Source organism: Thermobia domestica, chromosome 2, assembly GCF_964235325.1.
Source record: "Thermobia domestica chromosome 2, izTheDome1.hap1.1, whole genome shotgun sequence".
NCBI classification, from domain to species: Eukaryota; Metazoa; Arthropoda; class Insecta; order Zygentoma; family Lepismatidae; genus Thermobia; species Thermobia domestica.
Genome location: NC_137455.1, coordinates 266,660,945 through 266,681,857, shown reverse-complemented (window position 1 = coordinate 266,681,857; position 20,913 = coordinate 266,660,945). Strand labels below are relative to the sequence as shown.

Below are 20,913 nucleotides of genomic sequence, written 5' to 3'. Positions count from 1 at the left end.
TCCTCAAACGAGATTTAAAATTCTTCCACGATCGTCAAGTGTGAGTCCCATCTACTTCAGCTATAAAAGCTACATAATTGGCGGAACTAATTTTGCATTTAAAATATTCTGTCGCGTAAGTGTTGTTATGGTAATAACACTAAACAATCAATCTATAAGCTATTCATTGTATCAAACCATGAAAGTTAACAGTCTTACAGTCGAGACTACAATTAACTTCTACGATCAAGATTAACTTGTCTGTGTTAATATCTACTATATGTAAACTACTTGGTTTGATATGAGTTTTTCTTTTTCTTTCTTTCTTTCTTTCTTTTTTTTTTTTTTTTTTTTTTTTACATATATTTCTACGCATTCCTCTTAAATAATATTGCAGGCTTAAAACATTTATTTTCTTGTTATTAAATATATTTTTGATCATAAAGGGTTAAATCAAGAAAATGAATTTTTCAGATAAACCAAGACAAATTGCAAAATATGCCGTTATAAAGTCTTTAAAAATGTTATGGTCAGTGGTTAAAAGTACGTTTCTAATTGAACCCATATGTACGCGTATAATACAGGGGAAACATAGTGTTTTTCTAGTGAAAAATGCATCACAAATTGCAAAGAACCAACAAGTTACTTTAGCCTTTATGACCGTGCACCAAAGATACAGGTAAATGCTTTGGAAATTATTTTTGGTGAAAACAGTGAATGGAAAGTGGAGTCTTAGGAAAGACACAAGATATTACTTTTTATATTTTAACATTATTTTATAACAATAAAAGTAATTTGAATTTCATTTTTGAATTTGAATTTATTAACAATAGTGACCACAGCAAAAGCCATAATTGGTCAGAAATATATAAACAATGTACACTGGAGAATTACATCATAGTTAGTACAAAATAAAACAAAATGAACAAATTTAAAAAAACAGTACATCAAAATAATTCAATCAGATACAATATTATAAGTCATACATAAGCTTTAGATATAAATAACAAAAGCTTGATTACAAAATAAAATTTCGATATTACCTCCATTCACATAGGTATTACTTAAATTGAAAACTGTGATATAATATATTACAATAGTAAAATATAATTAACACTAATAAAATTAGACAAAGATTTCATAGGAATATATATAACAAAAGAACACATTAAATAAAAATAAACATACATCAAACAAAAGACAATTAGAATTTCATAGACAATATATTAGACAGGGCAATGGCGAAATTATATATTTACTTGATAATACATTCTAAACATTGCTTTTTAAGTAAAGCAAAATTTTCATTAGATAGATCATTTCTTAGAGATTTTTTTGTTTATATTCTGTACACTATTAAATAGTGGAGTACCAATTAATTTGTGATTACTTAAGATAGATCGATAGTCCCTAGGATTGTGAGAAGGAACTCTAATACACAGATGTTCAATTAGGTCAACCCTGGCATGTATTGAACCATGAATAAGGACAGTCCACTAACATCTATATAACGTTGTAGGCTATATAACGTTTATAAAAATTAAGAACAATAGGTAATTAAAAATAAGATGATACTACTACTACTACTACTACTACTACTACTACTACTACTACTACTACTACTAATAATAATAATAATAATAATAATAATAATAATAATAATAATAATAATAATAAGCTCCGTCTCACAATAAGAAACTATACAGTAATCTTCCAAACTGCGTTAATTCAATACTGAAAGCGGAAGTAGTGGATATCTATAACTTCCGGTTGCAATAGGTCAAATATGGAAGTTGTTTTTCGGACTAGGGACGCGTTACTCAATGGTAGAGTACCCATCTCTGGTATCCGAAGTCCCTGGTTCGATCCCAGGAGATCTGAGTTAATGGTGACAATATCGTATCAGTGCTTCTACGTATGCGGGGGGGGGGGGAGCTTCCTTCTGCATCCATATTCCACTAGTTTTTCTATAGTCATTCATTTTTATGAATTATTCATCTCCTTAGCCTAAAGAGCGAAACATAGAACGTTGAACTAGAAATTTCATTTCACTTCTGTTCTTCGGACGCTGAATTTATATGAAGAATTCCTTGCTATCTGTTAAAGTTACTAGAGGAGAGGGTGCATATGTGGAAACCCAGTTTGTATTTAATTTGTAAAATAGCAGTGAATCGTTAATTTAACCTGGAAAATTGTCTGAAAATGCCTTAGAATGTTAGAAAAATGGGACCATAATTCGCAACTGCAAAAACCATATACGTAAAAAATAAAAAAGTATTTGGTACATGTACTAGCATATTTCGATTTTTTAAAAAAGTGAGGGTAATGTGGAAACACCCTAAAATTACAGTAAATCAATGTGTAAACACATAATGTTGTTGGATCATAATATGTTTTTAATGATAGTATGCTTTTAATCTGTAGATGAACAAAGACAACAAAAGATCTCAAATGATTACAAAGTTAAAAAGCTGAAAGTTACAAAGTAAACAAATTTCGATTCAAGGTTTTGTTGTAAACAGACAAAGATGTTATTTAGGCAAGTCCTGTTTGCAGAAATCACAAATATAAATGCCTGTTTTCACACCGGCACACTAAAAGTGACTCCATTTCTCACATAATTGACATTTAATCCATAGTTCACCACGCATATCTTTCGAAAATGGATCCCCATAAAATATGCACAGAGTGTATTTTTGGCTCTTCTACTCCAACTGGAAGGGAGACTGCAGAGTTTTTTTTTTAATTGGAGGAGGAACTTTGGGTATTTTTTCTAGTTTTGTTACCGCCTGTAGGCGGTTTCTGTTTAGGCCTATTCGTTAACTCTTACGGTTAGATAAGGATTCTTCGAGCTGTTTATTGTACGGAAACGATCTGAAAGCAGCGCAAGAACTCGGCTTACGATCTGTATTCGAAGTTTTCCTCTTCAAAAAGGGGTATTTTCCTGATTTCATATGGTGATACACAAACTTTATAAGAGATGCTCGGAACGTTGGGATCCTCTGAAGAGGTGCTTGGTACACTGGGATCCTCTAAAGAGGTACTCGGTACGCTGAGACCCTGTAATAAAAATCGTAGAGACAATTATTTGCCTTTTTTCCGCCTCTTTGTCAGTTTCCACTTTGCTTTACTCCTAAGCCTTACCCCTCTGCCCTGCCCTCATTTAGGCCATGAATAAAAAGTATCTAACATATAATTGTATGATTCAAATGTGTGTTATCTTCAATAAATTATTTACTAATAATAAAACAATGCAATGGACTTTAGGGTATTTCCCTCATCTGCGTGTTTCCAAGTTACCCGCACTGTAGTCAAATTGGATTATACGAGTTAAGTTAAAAACACGTTTGCTTGTGATTGATTGAATGCCACCAATACCTTCCCAATGACTCACTTTCACAATGCTCTGATATGTATTACACTACATCTATGATACTTTAGACTCAATAATACTACACGCTTACCTCCAAAAACTTCACGAAAATGTGTCAATAACAATCGACGCACCACCATTAACTACACTGGCCGACCGCTTCATAGCGTTATGCCGTGCCGAATGGGGACGAGGGTGATTGTTTACGGCAATCGCCGCAAGGGTAAGCTCTCTGCAGTCAACATATGTTACGTTTCCACATTTGCACCCTTTCCTCTACTATACAGAAATTGATATTGAAACCAGAAGTTTTACTAATTTGCACTACTTCTTGTGCCAATAGAGTAACTTAAGACCTGAGATTAAATATTTTTCTTTTTTCTGGGGGGGGGGGGGGAGAATTCTGAATACATATCAAAAAGCCGATTGTCTCCTTTTATTTTTTTCGCTTTTTTCCAGTTAATATTTTAATATTGAGTCTGAGACTGGTGGTAGATGTCTACCATTACTGGTTACGATAGACGAATAAAGTCAGAGATATAATATTTGCGGTATTGAATCTATACAAAAATAAATATTCTTCAGCCATATATGACCATTTTTCACTATGACTACCAGTGTTAAACCTGAAATCCTTAATTTTCACTCCTGGTATACTACAGGAATAAAACGTCGAGACAACTGCGTCAAGGGTTTAAAAATCTTAATAGTTTAGCCCCTATTAAGCTAGAAAGATAATTTTGGTATCAACATGTTCCTGAAGGATGGAGCTTACCACCGATATGAATTTCATATATGTGAAGGGTACCACGACGGAAAGTGGGAGGGTAATGTGTTTTTTTTATCACGTTTTTTTGGGGGCATTCTTCCCTTGAGGCACAGTCATAAAAATTGGAATGTAAAGCAATGAAATAGTCTACACCTCTACCCATTCTACAACTGCTTCAAATTCGAAAATGTTATTATTATTCTTGTTTACCTTCACTTTTAATATTCCTGCTCAAATAGCAGCTTGCGTGTGTGTCTTCATTTCTCATTTTTCATACTTTCATTCTCACCGTCGTGATTAGTATTATAAGAAAAGCGTGATTAACTAATCAGACTCATCATCAAAACGCCGAACACATATTTCAGACTTTGACCGTTTCTGGTTTTGAAAACTCTCCTACGTACAATGTAAGTCAATACTCGGCACCTTGTATATCACATCGTTAACAAATCATTATATAATTACTTTCTGTAAATAATAAGCAAATTTATAATAAATAATAAGCAATATTGATTTAATAGGGCGCCAATACTTTTACGGGGCACCACATCGTTTACTCATTTTCAACACTTCTTTTTTCTTATTGCTTGTTCGGCGCCCTCTTGCTACCAGCCCCCCCCCCCCCCCGTAGCTACGGCTCTGGGTGTGGTTATCTTCTCCGTCACGATGTAGGTTTTGTACATTTGCTAATCGTAAACATAAATATCATTCTCTGACAGAAGAGTTGCACTAAGTTGGAATCTCGCTATCTTCGATTCTGGACAGTGAACACAATGGCGAGGAAACAGCTACCATTTCCCACTTTCATTTCTCTTTATTTCATCACCATACGGCCAACAAGTGTGATTACAGAGTAATAAAGGAGTACACACGTGAGAATTTGTAGAAGATCTAGGCTTAATAATAGACCAAGGGCTTAGCTGGAATAAACACATTTCTGAACAGTGTACTAAAGCTAAGCGCATCTTACTACAGCTTTATAAATTAAAAGGCTATTTGTTGCAAGAAACAAGACTATATCTGGTTAACACTCTCATTTTGCCTCTGTTCGATTACTGCGATTCAATATATGGTAGCTCTCTCTCCACTCAAAATACTAGGGCAATTCAGAAAATACAGAATTACTCTTTACGCTTCTCTCTCAATTACAGAAAGCAGGGAGTAATCTACACTCCCCCAACACCCCCCTAACACCCCTCCAAATTTCTTTACACACACCCCTGGATGGAAAAGGAATACTCCCCCAAATCCAATTGTATCAATCAGTATCTTATAGGTTATTTATTACATCAAGTTAAAAAAGGTTTAGTGTTTAGGAAAGAAGGCAATATTCTTATTTATTTATTTCACTTCAAAATACGAAGCGACCTCGTTCTCATGTACGGCTTCGAGAACCACATGACCTCATTGTTTCGGGCGGTGTTTCGGTTGAAACAATTGACAAAACAGACCCGCTCATACCTACCCTGCTGGGCTTTGCGGTCGTTTCCGAGAGAAGAGATTGATAGACAGATGCAGATGACTGAAATTGGTAACGTCTCGAGCGGTCATTCATCTACCTTCTCCTAAATAAGGAAAAATGTGACAATACAGTAATAAGCATATACCAAATTCAGTTGGTAATTGCTACTCTGCAACAGGCTCGCAACCAGAGGGGGGCTAAGGAGGGCCTGGCCCTCACTTTATTTTTCATGTCCCCTCCAGACTTCAATACAAATTGCACAATTTAGATATTTCTAAGAGAATTTTTAATGATTTGACCCCTCCTAACATATCCATGGTCCCCTAAAGCTCTGTGGATGATTTCGAGCCTGCTCTCCAAGTGGTGTATCAACGGACGGACGTTAGAAGGGTGTAGTCAAAATATTTTTAGAAATGAAGAGAATGATCGAAGTAAGAATTATATATATTTTAGACTGAGTCTAGTGTTATGAAGGAACGCATTTGGCGCTAGCTTAATATTTTGTAAAGTATATTTTTATTTACGTAAATTCATTGAGTGGAACAAGGCTCATAGTGAGTTACTGTTCAGAGCCAATAATGTAGCCAGGAAGGGGAGATTAAGAGATCAAATAATATTACAACAATTAACGTTAACAACAGGGTTAGAATATTAAAATAATGAAATTGGAACTGTGTACAGTATAAATTACTAAACGAATGTGATTTCAGCATGGGACGAGGCAATTTTTTCCCAATTAATATTTTGGAAAAATATCACCCACTAAAACTTGCTGGCGGTGAATAAATTGAAATAATAGCAGAATTGTGCAAAATAATTACAATAATTCGTATGTAATCAATTCACGTCTAATTACTGGGTAAAATAGTGGAGGTTAATTCCTAATAGAGTGAAACCTTTCTTAACGGGCATCTCTCAATAGTGGACATCTTCATAAGAGGACAAACTTTCTTATTCTTCCATTCCATAAATATGTGTAGTGTGGTGTTATGAAAGATAATCCTGCCTTTTAGGAACACCTCTCATATACGGACAAATAATCGTGTTCCACCGATGTCCGTTTTGAGAGGTTTCACTGTATTACTTAGTTTCATAATAATAATAAATGCTCAAATGTGTGAACTTACTTTATTGAACCTGCCACTGCAAAGAGTTGATATTATTATTATTATTATTATTATTATTATTATTAGTAGTAGTAGTAGTAGTAGTAGTAGTAGTAGTAGTAGTAGTAGTAATAGTAGTAGTAGTAGTTGTTGTTGTTGTAGTTGTTGTAGTAGTAGTAGTATTGTAATAGTTGCGTAAAAAATATACTGTTTTCTTGTTTGAGTTTGTTTAAAAATTATATCACTATTCTGAGAGCACCCCCCTTTTATTTTGAACACTCCCCCAAGTAAAAAATTCTGGAGTACTTACTGAAAAGTCTTAGCATATTCTGCCGGTACTTAATGAAAACAATATCCTAACCATGTCCCGAAGACAATATCTCCGATACTGTTGTTTACTATACAAAATAAATTCACATAAAACACCACCTTACTTGCATCATAAATTAACATATAGATCAGAAATTCACCGTTACAATAACCGAGGAAGTAATAAACTGATTATGTCCCGGCATTCTTGAAAAATAACAGAGAAGGCATTTTCAATTTTGGCAGTAAGAATCTGGAACTCCCTACCAAAGTCAATCACTGACAAACCATACAATTCATTTAAATCATCACTCCAAACATTATTATTTAGAGATCAGAGACAAAGCATTGGCACACATGAAAGGTTTACTACAGTATGGAATTGGACTGAAATTGGTATGAAATTGGACTAACAGTATTAGTTTTTTTTTTTTTTTACATTTACATTTACTGAGTGTTTTGTTTATCCTTAGTATTATTGAATGTACTATGTTATGTTGTTATTTGTATATTGTATCTTATTTGTCTTTGTTTTTTTTTCTTTCTTTTTTGTAATGATGACAAGGGTTAGGTGGCAGGGCAGCCTCCGGCTAAACCTCGTCCGCTGAAATAAAGAGAAATTCAATCAAATTCAATTCAAATTGGCAGACATTGATCTGGCATACGGGAAAGCGGACGGTAATGACCGTGTGGCACAACGGTGTACAGACAAGTTTCCTAATCTTAGAATTCCACACCACGCAACCTTCTTCAGGTGTAGATCGAAGATTACAAGAAACAGGATTGCTGGAAGCACACAGGTCCAATGCTGGACGAAACAGAACCGTATGGACTGTGGCTTTTGAGGAGGAAATTCTTGCTTGAGATCAGAGAAAACCGTCCACCAGCACACGGGTAGTAACTGCTGAAATTAACACCTATCATCGGCAGGTTTAGAACATACTTCACGAAAACCAGATGTACTCTTTCCATGTCCAAAGGGTGCATGCATTACACGCCATCCTAATATATCCCGCTTCATGTCTCGTATTCTCTTCAAAGATAAAGCTATGTTTTCCCATGATGGAGTGATGAACACTCACACTCAACATTTGTGGTCTGAGGCAAACTCATATGGAATGTCAACTCGTGCCCATCAGGAACGGTGTTCTGTGAATGTGTGGGCATGAATCGTTGATAATTCTCATCAGACCGTACCTACTACCACAATGACTAACCGGGTGGGAGTATTGGATATTTTTGAAAGAGATTCTGCCTGAACTACTAGAGACTGTGCCACTGGCTGTTCATCGAAACATGTGGTTTATGCACAACGGTGCTCCAGCACATTTGCTGTGGAGGTGCGAAATTGTCGCAACACATCCTTTCCGAAAAATGGACGGCAGAGAAGGACCGGTATCTTGGCCACCTCGCTCATCCGATCTTAACCACTTAGATTTCTTTTCCTGGGGCCATATGAAACAACTAATCTGCGCGACGCCTGTGCAATCAAAGGAGGATTTGGTTGCTCAAATTGTTGCTGCAGCGTGGAGCATTCAGGAAACGCCAGGAGTGTTTCAATGCGTTCGCAGCGTCTTTCCCTTCGACGCCGCTGTAACCTTTGCATTGAAGTGGTGGGTTGAAACTTTGAACACCTTTAGCAGTATCCGTTCTGACAACCATCCTCTTTCCATGTAAACAAAAACTCCCCTCTGTACCTTGCTCCCTACAACTACCTTTTGTATGCAGTTCCATTATACGATTTAGATCCAGAAATATCAGCCCTTGTTACAGTACGTACAAATATCGTGAATGGAAGGAATATTTTGTTTCACACCCGTCAGTTTAGAACATTAATTGAAAAAAAACGTACTGTAGTCGCATTTGTGTGATGTACTGATCGAAATGAATGTGCTAAAACAGTTATGTATATTATTATTATTATTATTATTACGCGTTCTTTATTTGTCTGTAGTTCTTGTTCAATTACTGTAGTTGTAAAGGCAGATGCGTTCTCAAAAGCGTTGCGATATCATTAATATGAGCAGATCAGCAATCAGAATTTCTTTATTTTCTGTTACTTATCGGCTTGTGCCGTACGTATTTTTACATTCTAGAAAAGTAAAGTTTCCAGTGAGTTCTTGTACAACGACTTTACTAGTACTTTTTGAGGAGGTACGCAACCACACACAGTAATTTTTACTTCATCCGCCATCTTTTATCTTTGTGTATGAGTACTGACCTGCCACGTAATATTATTTCCAGGCAGTGAAATGTCCTTTACATGTTGTTGTCCACTCAATTTACGACATAAAATATCAGGGAATTCCCTGTCCCGCCATTGCACAAATCTGAAAACTCCAAATTTGGATAGAGCAGGTTAGGATATTTTGTCGATATCATGCCGCATCACATCTACAATCAGTAGTTTGTGCAATATTTAACTCCATGCTTTCGGCAGCCTATAACACGTAAACGACACGCTTTTCGTCCTATGTGTACTGGAACTTTTCTTTTCTTTCTTTCTTTTTTTTTTTTTTTTTTTTTTGTTTGTTTTGCTCTCAGGAATCACCCCTCTGTTTTTGTACAACGAATTTAGCTCCATACTGTGTAGCGTCATCAGAATCAATTTGACTACACTAACGCGACAAAAGTAACTGTTCTCAAAAACAGCATAAATTTTCTTGGTTACCTGATAATATTACACCACGACAGTGACGACGCCAGCTTTAAGTTCCTAGGGGGGCAAAGGAGGGGCAGATACATTTTCAGGGGGGCGGCTATTTGCCATACCAAAAATGACATATTTATTACGTTTGACTTATTTTACATTACATTGTGTATTTCGTTGCTGTTTTCATATTAGACCTATATGATTATAAATTAAACTTATTTCAAGTAAAATTTGTAACTAACAAATAAGTAATGTCTGCACATGAAATATTTTTTAATGAAACTTTTGAAGCCTAAACATAAATTGAATTACTTTCGCGTATGCTACAAGTAACACATTCTAGTACTATATAATACGTCTCTCTCTCTCTCTCTCTCTCTCTCTCTCTCTTCTATATATATATATATATATATATATATATATATATATATATATATATATATATATATATATATATATATATAGAGAGAGAGAGAGAGAGAGAGAGAGAGAGAATTTACGAGAAGCTGCTGAAAATGTCGTAGTCCAATACAAAAGGAGTGTAGGTACTAGGTAGAAAAATGAAACCGTAGTTTAGAAAAACATCTCTCTGTATGTACAAATCCAAATTTTCATATTAATAATGAAATTCTTATTGTTTCTTAGGCCTCTGAAGTGATTATGTGTGCCCAAACAGATAATTTCACAAACGTCCAGATCCTAACTATTATAACATTTTTGTTCCACCAAGGAAAGTCATCGAAGTAAATTAATTAGTAAATCAGTGAAACACCACCAGACTCTCCTCCGTTATACAGTGGTGAAGAAGTAAGTGGCTTAGTATAAACGTGGCGATTTTTCAACAAATTATGCTTTACATCCAGGATGATTAAAAGCAATGACTCTTCCCGAAATCATGGATGCAATTTATGACATTATTCTTGAAAATTACAGCATTTCAGCCAGTGGTGGATATAGCCCGGGGCCGGAGGACCTAGGCCACTCCAGTTTTTGAGTGACAAAAATGATATAAGCTATTATTTATATACTTTTTAAAGTGTATAGTACGATATACTTATTATAGTCGGAAGTCTGGCTGCACCTCGCTTTCTCAGTTTTTACCTTCTCAGCAAAACTTGTGTCAGAGGTTCTGGGCATTTCTTTGGAACTCGTCGGTAGCATAATTCAGAATGGCTTGGGTATGCGTAAGTTCTCGGCATAATGTGTTCCCAAAATATCTGTCAGGAGAATAAAAGATTGACGTCATTAAGAGAAGTCTTCTTCCAATTTGACCATAATGCTGATCAATTTCGCTCACAAATAGTAACCATAGATTAAATATGGTTGTACCACTATGATCCTGAATCCAAACAACAGTCAATGGAGTAGTAGCACTCATTTCTCCATCTCCCCAAGAAGTTCAAGAAACAGAAGTAGGTTAAGAAACTGTTTGCAACATTCTTCTGGGATAAGTATGGAGTCTTACTCATAGAATACCTCCGCAACGGTCAGATATTTAATCCAGAATCTCTATATTACTTACAAAACTGAAAGAAAAATTCAAAGTTCAACGCCGCGGAAAATGAAAAGAAAGGAATTCTGTTCCTTCAGGAGAATACACCTGTTCATCAAGCCCCTGCGAACACAACTGACATTGCATAATCTAGGATTTCAATGTCTAGATCATCATTCTTATTCCACAGATTTAGCTCCGTCTATTACGTGACTTATTTCCCAAACTTAAATAACAGGTGAAAGGATGCCATTTTAGATCTGATAGGGATAGTACTACGAACAGTGGTGCCAGGAAATCTTCAGATTTTTTAACTTTTCTGTAAAAACTGGAGCATTGCACAAGGTAGTATATTGACTCTCGGGGGAAGTGTAGAAGAAGTAAAACTTCACCATTCCACGTGCACTCCTTCTGGGTTGGGCTACGAATTTTTCACCAGTTCCTAGTCAATATGGTAGACGTCACATCAGTACCTTCAAACAAAATAAGTAAGGGAGCACTAGTATAAACCGATTACTAACTAAAGATCAGCACTCTGACATTATGTTTTATTGGGAATCAATTTAATTCCATAAATTTATTATTATCATTTGCAGGAAGGGAAAACACAACTCTTTTTATCCTCTTCAAAAAATTAAGCCCTGGGAGTTGCAAACTAAGCTGTTATAAGCACATCCTCTGAATATTGAAAGCCGAGAATAACGTTGCAGAAAAAAAGAAGTAGGGCCTATAGAACTTGAAATAAAACAAAATATGAAACTGAAAACTTCAAACCTGGATAAATGCAAACAAGTTACGTACTGGTTTTACCTTTCTTTTGTTTCCAATCGAAGTTGATCCAATAAGAAGAAAACAAATCGACCAAATCTACTATTGTTCGCTAGGCACAATTATTAAAAATCATAAGAAAGAAGTATAACTAAAATTTACCTCAAAAAGCGCTAAATTAGAAAACAGAAATATGCGTGCATACCCAGACGCTCAAAGAAGAAAGATTGAGGACTAATCTGCCGCAAAGTAAATGCGTGGAAAGTAGACTACAATTTGTCAATGAGATTGGTTATGATACTGATATAAAATGCTACATGTAGAATGTTTAAAGATTGTAGGAGTCTGGGGGGGCAGTCTAGGTGGCAGAAGTAGCTACTAGGGGGGCGCTCGCCCCCCTTGCCCCCCCTCTAGCGTCGTCACTGCACCACGATATATTCCACATACAGGTGTAAATCATGCCCTCCCCCCATGTCATTTCAAGATGAATTTAATGTTTCATTCTAAACGTAGCTTCTCCTGGAATAGCATCCACCCTTCAAGTAACTGCCACCCCTAGCACGGTGTCTCCTAAATCCACCCATGCCGTAAAGTTGTCTTCCAACTGATATTAAGAGTTTTATTCCAAAATCCAAAGTACCCACACAAGTACGACCCCTAAATTGTTTCAGTAACATCGAAATAATTTTAATCTGAATAAAGTTATACCGAAAAACGTAACATTCACCCTTATTATAATGTCTGGGTGGACGGTTGCTAATAATGCAAACTGCATTTCTGTTGATTTCAAATATTGAACTGAAACCGAACAAAACAGTCCTCAAAAAGGGCCCAACAGTTCTTAAACCGAACCGAACCGAACAGTTCCCAAACCGAACCGAACCGAAACCGGTTCTTGGAACACCCCTAGGTACCGAGTGGATCCATTAAACTCGAGCCTTAATGAAGAAATATGAGGATAGATTCAGTATAGATTGATATTGTGGTTCGTAGCGGAGTTAACGTTCTGATAATCTAACTGTCCCAATGAAGTCAGATATAACATATTGCAACTTTGTGTTATGTAGTTTGATTGATTTAATTATTTGCAATTTTGCTTATTTTAGTAACAGCTTTTCTTTATTTATTCACTTATATAAGTCCCTTGTCAGAAACATAATAGTTGCTTTTGTTTATCAAACTGTATTAATATTTCCATTGTATGCAGTTGCGTATCCAGGGGGAGTTTCCGGGGATCTGAACTCCCAAGAACCAAAATTTTAAAAAGTTGCTAGAATAAAACCTAAATTTGCGCTTTCAGTCTCCACATTGACAATAAGAGTTTTCCGGAGTAGGACACTGACCCCCCGAATAGAAATCCTGACTTTGCCACTGATTGTATGTAAAGTTTTGTTTATTGTTAGTGTGTTTTGATCATTGCACGTGGTAGATTAACAGATCACTAACAATACACGTCACTATTGATGGTAGAGGAAGAATATTTTTGGTAAATAAATAAACGATGAAGAAATTGATTCCCGACTGACGATAAGATATTAGCAGACTTATATACAAATGCAACTGAAGTTTCTTGTTCAGGTACCGATATTGAAATGAGACATTGAATAGTTTTCTTATTCAGAGAATGGGTTAGAAGTTTGAAGCGTAGCACCTACAGCTAATGCAAAAAGCAAAACTCCGGAGAAAAGCGATCCTACAAAGGCTGCCTTGTTTTGATGACAACATCGGCGCTATTAGAATACCTGATGACGGAACTGTTCCTAATTCGTGAAGTTGCAGATTCTTCACACACGCTGCAATATAATTTTATTCTTACATATAATATGACTGTAGACAAACAACTTCTCATTTTTTGGGTACGCTGTCTCTTTTCACAATATATACCCAGTAAGTTCAGCCATTTTACAATTGCAAAACACAATGCACAACTATCCTGAAGTGGTCACTTCTAGAGCGGGGGTAAAAACTCAAAGTCATCATAATCAGACGCTCACACTGACAATCATATGACTCGCTGTTACTCCACAATACAATGAACAAAATGGCCTGACAGTATTTTACATAACTGATGTAAGTGGACTCAACACTTATGGTATTGTGTCATCAAAGCGTAATTTCAAACGAGAAACAAGCATTAAAAAGTTTGAAATGCCGTAAATTCTTCATTTCGTCTGGTTAGCAGTTCGCCAACGTTGAGAAGAAATCACGGAGAATAGAAGCTTCCCAGCATACTAAAGAGGAACAGCTTAAGAAAGTCTCTCCAGCAAAGAGAGAGCACAAAACAAGAACTTTCTGTCGCAAATGTAATAAAACAATTACCTGTGACTAATTAATTTTATATTTTGTTACGCACAAATAAGAAATGTCACACGAACACGAAGTACATACTGCAGCAGTTGGGATTGTTGAATTTTTACAGGGAGAATGAGAAAGTCCGATTTCTATGGAATAATGGACGGATTTGTTTTCCTTCTCTCTGACAAGGGTCAGAAGGGATGGATTGCTTACGGCAAATCGTACCAGAAGAAACTGAAGAATTCCTAATTTATTTTGATCAACATTACGTATCAGGTAGTCTCTGGAGTATGCGACTTTCATCTTATGGTGATCTTACGATTCGATTTCTTTGCTAGCCTCTTTTGTTTCCTCGCAACATACCCGTTCACATAGGAACAATACAGAAAGAGACACGAACGAGGAAATTCCAAAAGGTTGAACCTGCCTATCCTTCCTTGTGGATGGACATTGGAAAAGGATGAGGCCATGGTTTCAACTGCATCGAACAAGTGTTGCTAGATGAATTACCGAAGAAGAGGGTAAAATGGAAGACGACTAGCCTTCAAAGGCGCTTGTTCAACTTAGTGATGGATTATTCTCAAGGAAACACCACTCATTAAATATCTGATTGGAATTGATTACTGCACAAGGCTGTAACTTTAGGGTATAATGTGTACAATAAGGGTCGTAGAGCGATTAACTTATTGGTTCGTAAAGTAACGTTTTTATTATTATTAGAACGTTACGTTGTTTTTCAGTGCTTGTAGTGTATATCAATTGCTTAACTATATAGACTTATATTAAGCATAAAGTTGTGAAATATGTATCACACTTAATGGGGCTAGCTTGTTAGATGTTTTCTCTGAAACTGTGTAATACCATATGATAATTCGACTTTTTTCTTTTTTAGTATCGAACCCGATGTTGTTATATAGTCAGAGTTACCATATGTCAGGTTTTTACCGGGACAGTCCCGGTTTGGAAGCTCTTGAAATGAAATGAAATCTTTGGATTTTACATCCCACGATTAAGGAGATGCGAGTAGGATAGAGGAGATAATGATTGTGAGAATGAATGAAATGGTGGAATGAAGAAAGTGAGAGGAAACGAGAGAACCCCGAGTTTATCCACGCACGCAGCGTCTGACTACTACAAAGCCCATTTGACGCAAGATGGGATCAAACTAGGGACCCCATGAACCAGATGTGAGTGTTTCTACCACTGAACCACCGTGGTCTCCATGAAGACTCTTATCCCGGTGTTTCGCCAGTTTACATTTTGTCCCGGTTTTCAGTCGTGAGAATATGTTCACCTTTTTTGTATGATTGTGGTATTCTAGATTACGTCTGTTTTACATATTTTTCACATTAAAAGCTACATATGTAATCTTAGTTTATAGTACATTTAAATATTGGTAGCATTGCATATCACGGCGTACAGTTATATAATCTTTGGATCTAATATGCTTGTTACTTTCCTATTCATCATCATTGATACATCCAATAGAAATTAAATAAAAATGTCTTAAACTGCTTCTGTCGATGAAAAGTGGTGGCAAATAGTGCGCTTTGTCGAATTATAGTGGCAAATTGTCCCTCAGCCCCGTTCTTCCAAACATGTTGTATCATAATTTATTTAAAGTTATAATAACTTATAGTTTTGGGTATTAAAAAAAAAAAAAAAACTACTGCCCTCCTAAAATTTTCTCTGCCTCCCTCAAAGACGTTAAAGCTGGCGTCGTTATTGGTCGGTCATAGCGCCAGGAAATTATAGTTTGGTTACTAGTTATTGATAATTATGCCCATAAACTTCCTTTGAGGTCCCGCTGGCTCAGTGATAGAGCGTCCACATCTGGTGCCTGGGGTCCCTAATCGATCACAGCTCGCTCTAAATTGGCCTTTGTGATAGACAAACACCATGCATGGTTTTCTAGGGGTTCTTCCGTTTCCTCTCACATTCTGTATTCCACTATTCCATTCATTCTCATCTTACCATACCTGGCATAACCGTCGGACGTAAAACTCAAAGATTTCATTTCATAAACTTCCCTTCACACTTTCTCCAGGCTTAGGACTGGTTACATTCCTTACAGGAATATAGGCGTGTTTATTTATTTTTTAATTTTTTTTTAAAGTGAATCTTGCAATGCTATTTTGATTATTGTTTTAGCCAATCAAAAACATTTCCTTTATATTTATGTATTAATTTTCTTAAAATAATTTGCAGGTATTACCCTTGTCAGTGATGATATGCACAGGAAGCGTGCTTTTATTTGTTACCCTATTCGCATACTGTCTCTGACTACAGACAAAATGAAGTTACGTAATTAGCAATTCGTTCGAACTTCCGGACATAAGCCAAAGCAGTTAAACATTTTTGCAGATCCTTTGTTTCCTTGTATTTCTCTAGAATATTCTTTATTCTCGTGTCGATGTTGATATACTTTTTTGCTCTTTTGGTGCCTGGCTTTCCAAATTCCATTCTCCTCCGCATAAAGATAGTGTTCACAGCTTCCTCTTTCAGCTTCTTCACCAACAAAAATATGTTCGAATGTTCTTTTCCCTATGATGCAATTAAACTTTCCATTCCATTTTTTCACAACGTTATTTGTTCTATTCTTTTCTTTATAGAAATTCCAACTCTCAATTTGCCATGTAGTGTTCTCCAAGCACTGATCTACAAAATAATTCGCAAACTCTACTATTTTCGGCGAGTCAGGTGCGTTCGACATGATTATCAATTATCCTTCCTCTATATCTTCTGTGAGTATAAGACTTAAAGCTCCACATCTTCTACAAAATAATTTAACATCTTCACTTTCTCTATAATCTTGCGTAAGTCCAAGCTCTTGTATTTTTCGCCACAAGCATTGCATGAAATGGAAATTACATTCCGAAACTTTTGTTTGTGGGAAGAGATCATTAAGAACCTTTTTTACAGCCGCTTCAAAATCAATTTTTAAAAGCTGAGGACTTCACTCTGAGGCCCATCTATTAAGCAAATTGAAGAATCTCCTATATGTTAATTCGGTTTTGCTTGATAGTAACGCGAATACAACGGGGAAAATGCTGTTTACTTCGTTAGTACTATCTAGCTCCACATGGATGAATATAATTGTTGAAATTGTTGGAGCAACTACTGAAAGTTCCATCCATAAAAAACGATTAGCCTTGTTTCAGCAGTATACTGGCGTCCTCAACCGCAAATATTAATATTGTTTGATCTTCAAAAACGTCGTCCACTACAAGAAAATTACCGCCATCAGGTAGACTTAAAAGTTCGTCCGGAAAACTTATGTCCAAACTTGTTGCAGGATTTTGGTCTGTACCTAATGCTGCTCTTCTTAAATTACAGAGACCAGACTTAACAATTTCACACCTCCGAATTTCTGTCACCAGATCCAAACCCTTTTCTTTCAATTCCTGAAACAAATGAAGAAAGAAAACATGTATTGTTAAGTTAGACGATACCAAATACAAATAAAATGATGAACTGAGTGCAGGTACACACACACATAATATTATATATATATAATATAGGGACGTAACTGTGGGCACGGTCCTCCCGAAGCTTGTCTTGTCTCTCCAAATATTTATTTAAAATTATATGTTATTCCATATATACATAAAATGATTATATATATATATCGGGGGTCATTAAGGGCTTGAGACAACATAGTGCTATGCCATATTTATGTTGTTCCGAGAAAAGCAAAATTCAGCAGCAGGAATATCACACAAATTAATGGAGGCAAGAAGAACACTATGATGTTTTACTGCCGTCTAACTCCGATTATTGCAAGCCTGTCTACGCGTCACCCTCTTCTTCGGAGGTTATGATTCATTGAAGCGTCATAATCAGTGCTATCGACTGCTGCTCTCTCTCTCTTTCTCTTCATAACAGTTTTACTTAGTGGACGCTAAGTTCACGGAACACGGATGTAAGAAAATAACAGGAATTAACGACCTGTGGAAAGAGTGGTAAAATGAACTGAACATCCCTGATTGAGATAAAATCAATAGAAAATTCCTTCTGTGAGCCAGAAATACTGGGCGCTAAATCTACGGGCGCTACATATATGGAACCGTTCCATCATTGTGACTGATGATGCGTCGCATTAAGTAAATTATCATGGTATTGATTGATCTCCCTCTGCTGAAACCAGCTGTTTCAATGAGTGAAACTTACAGTTGAAACTACAGCTCCCTTATATAGCAGAAACATGATTTCTTGGTTATCACACTGTAGTTGTACGTTTAAAGGTAACCGAAATGATGACTCTAACATTGCTTGGCTCATAGCAGGTCGATTTTAAAAGAACTGCGCCAAATGTCTGAATTCGTTCTGTCCAAATCCTTGAGCTGGGAGCTTATCACTAAGCAATGTATGATTATCTACAATTTAGTATACCAAAAGCGCTTTATTTTATAAATTCAACTCCGGTTAAATCTTATAACAATTCAATCTACAAAACAATATCAACATAAACTGTCCCAATTTATTTTTATTTTCTAAACTTCCCAGCATGTTATCTAAAAGTACTTCTCGCCCAACAATATATATACCTAGTCTTATCATAAATACTGTCTCAAAGTACATTGACACAAAATGGTTAGAGATATTTTAGTATCCTAATAACATGAGTTACACGGATGCATTATGAACCAAAATCACAAATAATTATTTAAAATGGCCACCATTAGTATGCATACAGTCCTTAAGTCTTTGTGACCACTCATCAATTTCATTATGCACCAAAACTGGAAAACCTGCAGCTCCCTTCCGAAAACACCGCTTTAAACTTTCAATATTGAAATGTCTCTTCTTGCAAGCCATCTCCTGAAGCTTGGACCACAATCTCCTGGTAAAGTTCAAAGGGTTTAGGTATGTACTTGCAGAAGGCCAATCTGAAGTGGAAATAAAGTCTAGAACATTTGCCTCCAGCCACTGTTGGGTTGTCCGTGCCTAGTGTGTGCCGGGGCTGAGTCCTGCTGTAGTTCCAGTTCTGTTCATGGAAGAGGGTGTTGGTGAGATTTTTGACTAGTCTCTCCTGGTACAATTTTGCTGACGTTTCGACCTCCCTTTCACAAAAATGGAGCTCCCTTGTACCCTCGTTGATCACATCCTAACACACCATGACTAAGGCAGGATGTTAACCCCTCTGGATCCTTGGAGACTTTTCACCAGATTCTCTAGAGAATGTTGCAAATATACTGTCATTTTGGGCACTGAAAGTCTCCTCAACACAAAGTCTTTCATCAGTGAAAAAGATATGACGGTGCCCATTTGCTGTGTAACGCTTAAGTAAGCGCTTTGCTTTAAGGAGCCTTTGGTGCTTTAGTTCATTTGTCAGGAGTTGTCCTTTGCGTTGTTTGTAAGCATGGAGTCCCAGGTCACTGCTTAACGTAAGAAGACAGACATTTTCGATATTTTTAGCTCACGAGTCATAACTGACTGTTTTCTAACTGGATTTTGTCGGACACGTGCCGTCACTGCTTTCACAAGTTCCGGTGTTCATACTGTGCGTGATCTTCCTTGTCGCAGACGATCCTTCACAGCTCCAGTCTCAACAAAGCGCTGGATAGTGTCGTGAACGACTTTTTTTAGAAACTAATTTGCAGCTTCTGGAATGTTTTGAAAATCTCTCCTGGTGATTTGCCTATCTTGTGCAACTCTATCACGACGACATGATTTTCATATTTGCCCCATTCCATTTTGAACTTTTACAACTGATACTTTTACACTTCCTCAGCTCATCCAGCAATGATTCACGCTTCACGATATCGCTCTTGACGTCGCTCGCTTGTATCGGCGGAAATATAGAAACCCTCAAAAGTTGGGACGTTGGGATTGTATTTTTGGTAAGACTATATATATATATATATATATATATATATATATATATATATATATATACCTAGGTATATATACACTACACCGGGTGTATCAAAAGTCTGGGGCCACAGGCTAACTTCTTCATGTGCAAAACTTTAAAAAAAAAAAATGTTGGACATAGGTGGTTTTCCCTCTAAAATGATGGATTTTTTCCAATCACATCAGGCGTTTGGGCACCACATTGCCACAGCACCCAATGTTAAATGAAAATGCAACGTTGCTAGTTCAGCACCCTGCTCTCTTGAGCCCTCATCACACAAATAATACAGCATTGTTGCGAAACGAATTTGAAGTATTCTACATTCAACTACACAACAAACTGCATGTTCACTGTGTCATTTTTGCGTGCCCTTCAGTTTCATGCAAACAGACTGCTGAATTGAAAATTTTCTTTTTCGTTTAGCAAAGGGCCCCTCACCAAAGTGGAGCCCAAACTGCTGGTGCATTTGGAAATATTCCACAACTTTAGATTGAAAAACATCTACGTCCAAAAACTTTCCTCTCTTTCCTTTTCTTCGTATCTGTACTCATAACGGAGTTGGCTATGGTCCAGCCTTTTGATACATTCGGTATATTACTAATTCAGCATGCGTCAAAGGAGAGAGACTTTACTCCTGGCACTAGTGTGGGGTTCGTATGTACTTGCAAGCTATAAGTGTTCATTTATTTATTAAAGTAAACTTCAATTTTGAAGAAGTTTCCACTTTTCGAATAAACTTAAAATGCTCCAGTATCCATGACACTATCACTGTAATATTAGGTATCACAATACCATTGCGACATATCTGCAACAAATTACCGTTGTTCAACATACCTCTGTAAAACTATTT

At 36.4% G+C, this 20,913-nt stretch overlaps 1 long non-coding RNA gene across 1 annotated transcript in view; it reads left to right on the top strand.

Moving 5' to 3' along the window:
- The window catches only part of LOC145679811 (uncharacterized), a 180,888-nt gene that overhangs the window by 15,527 nt on the left and 144,448 nt on the right, over positions 1–20,913 (top strand). The gene's annotated exons all lie outside the window — the stretch shown is intronic.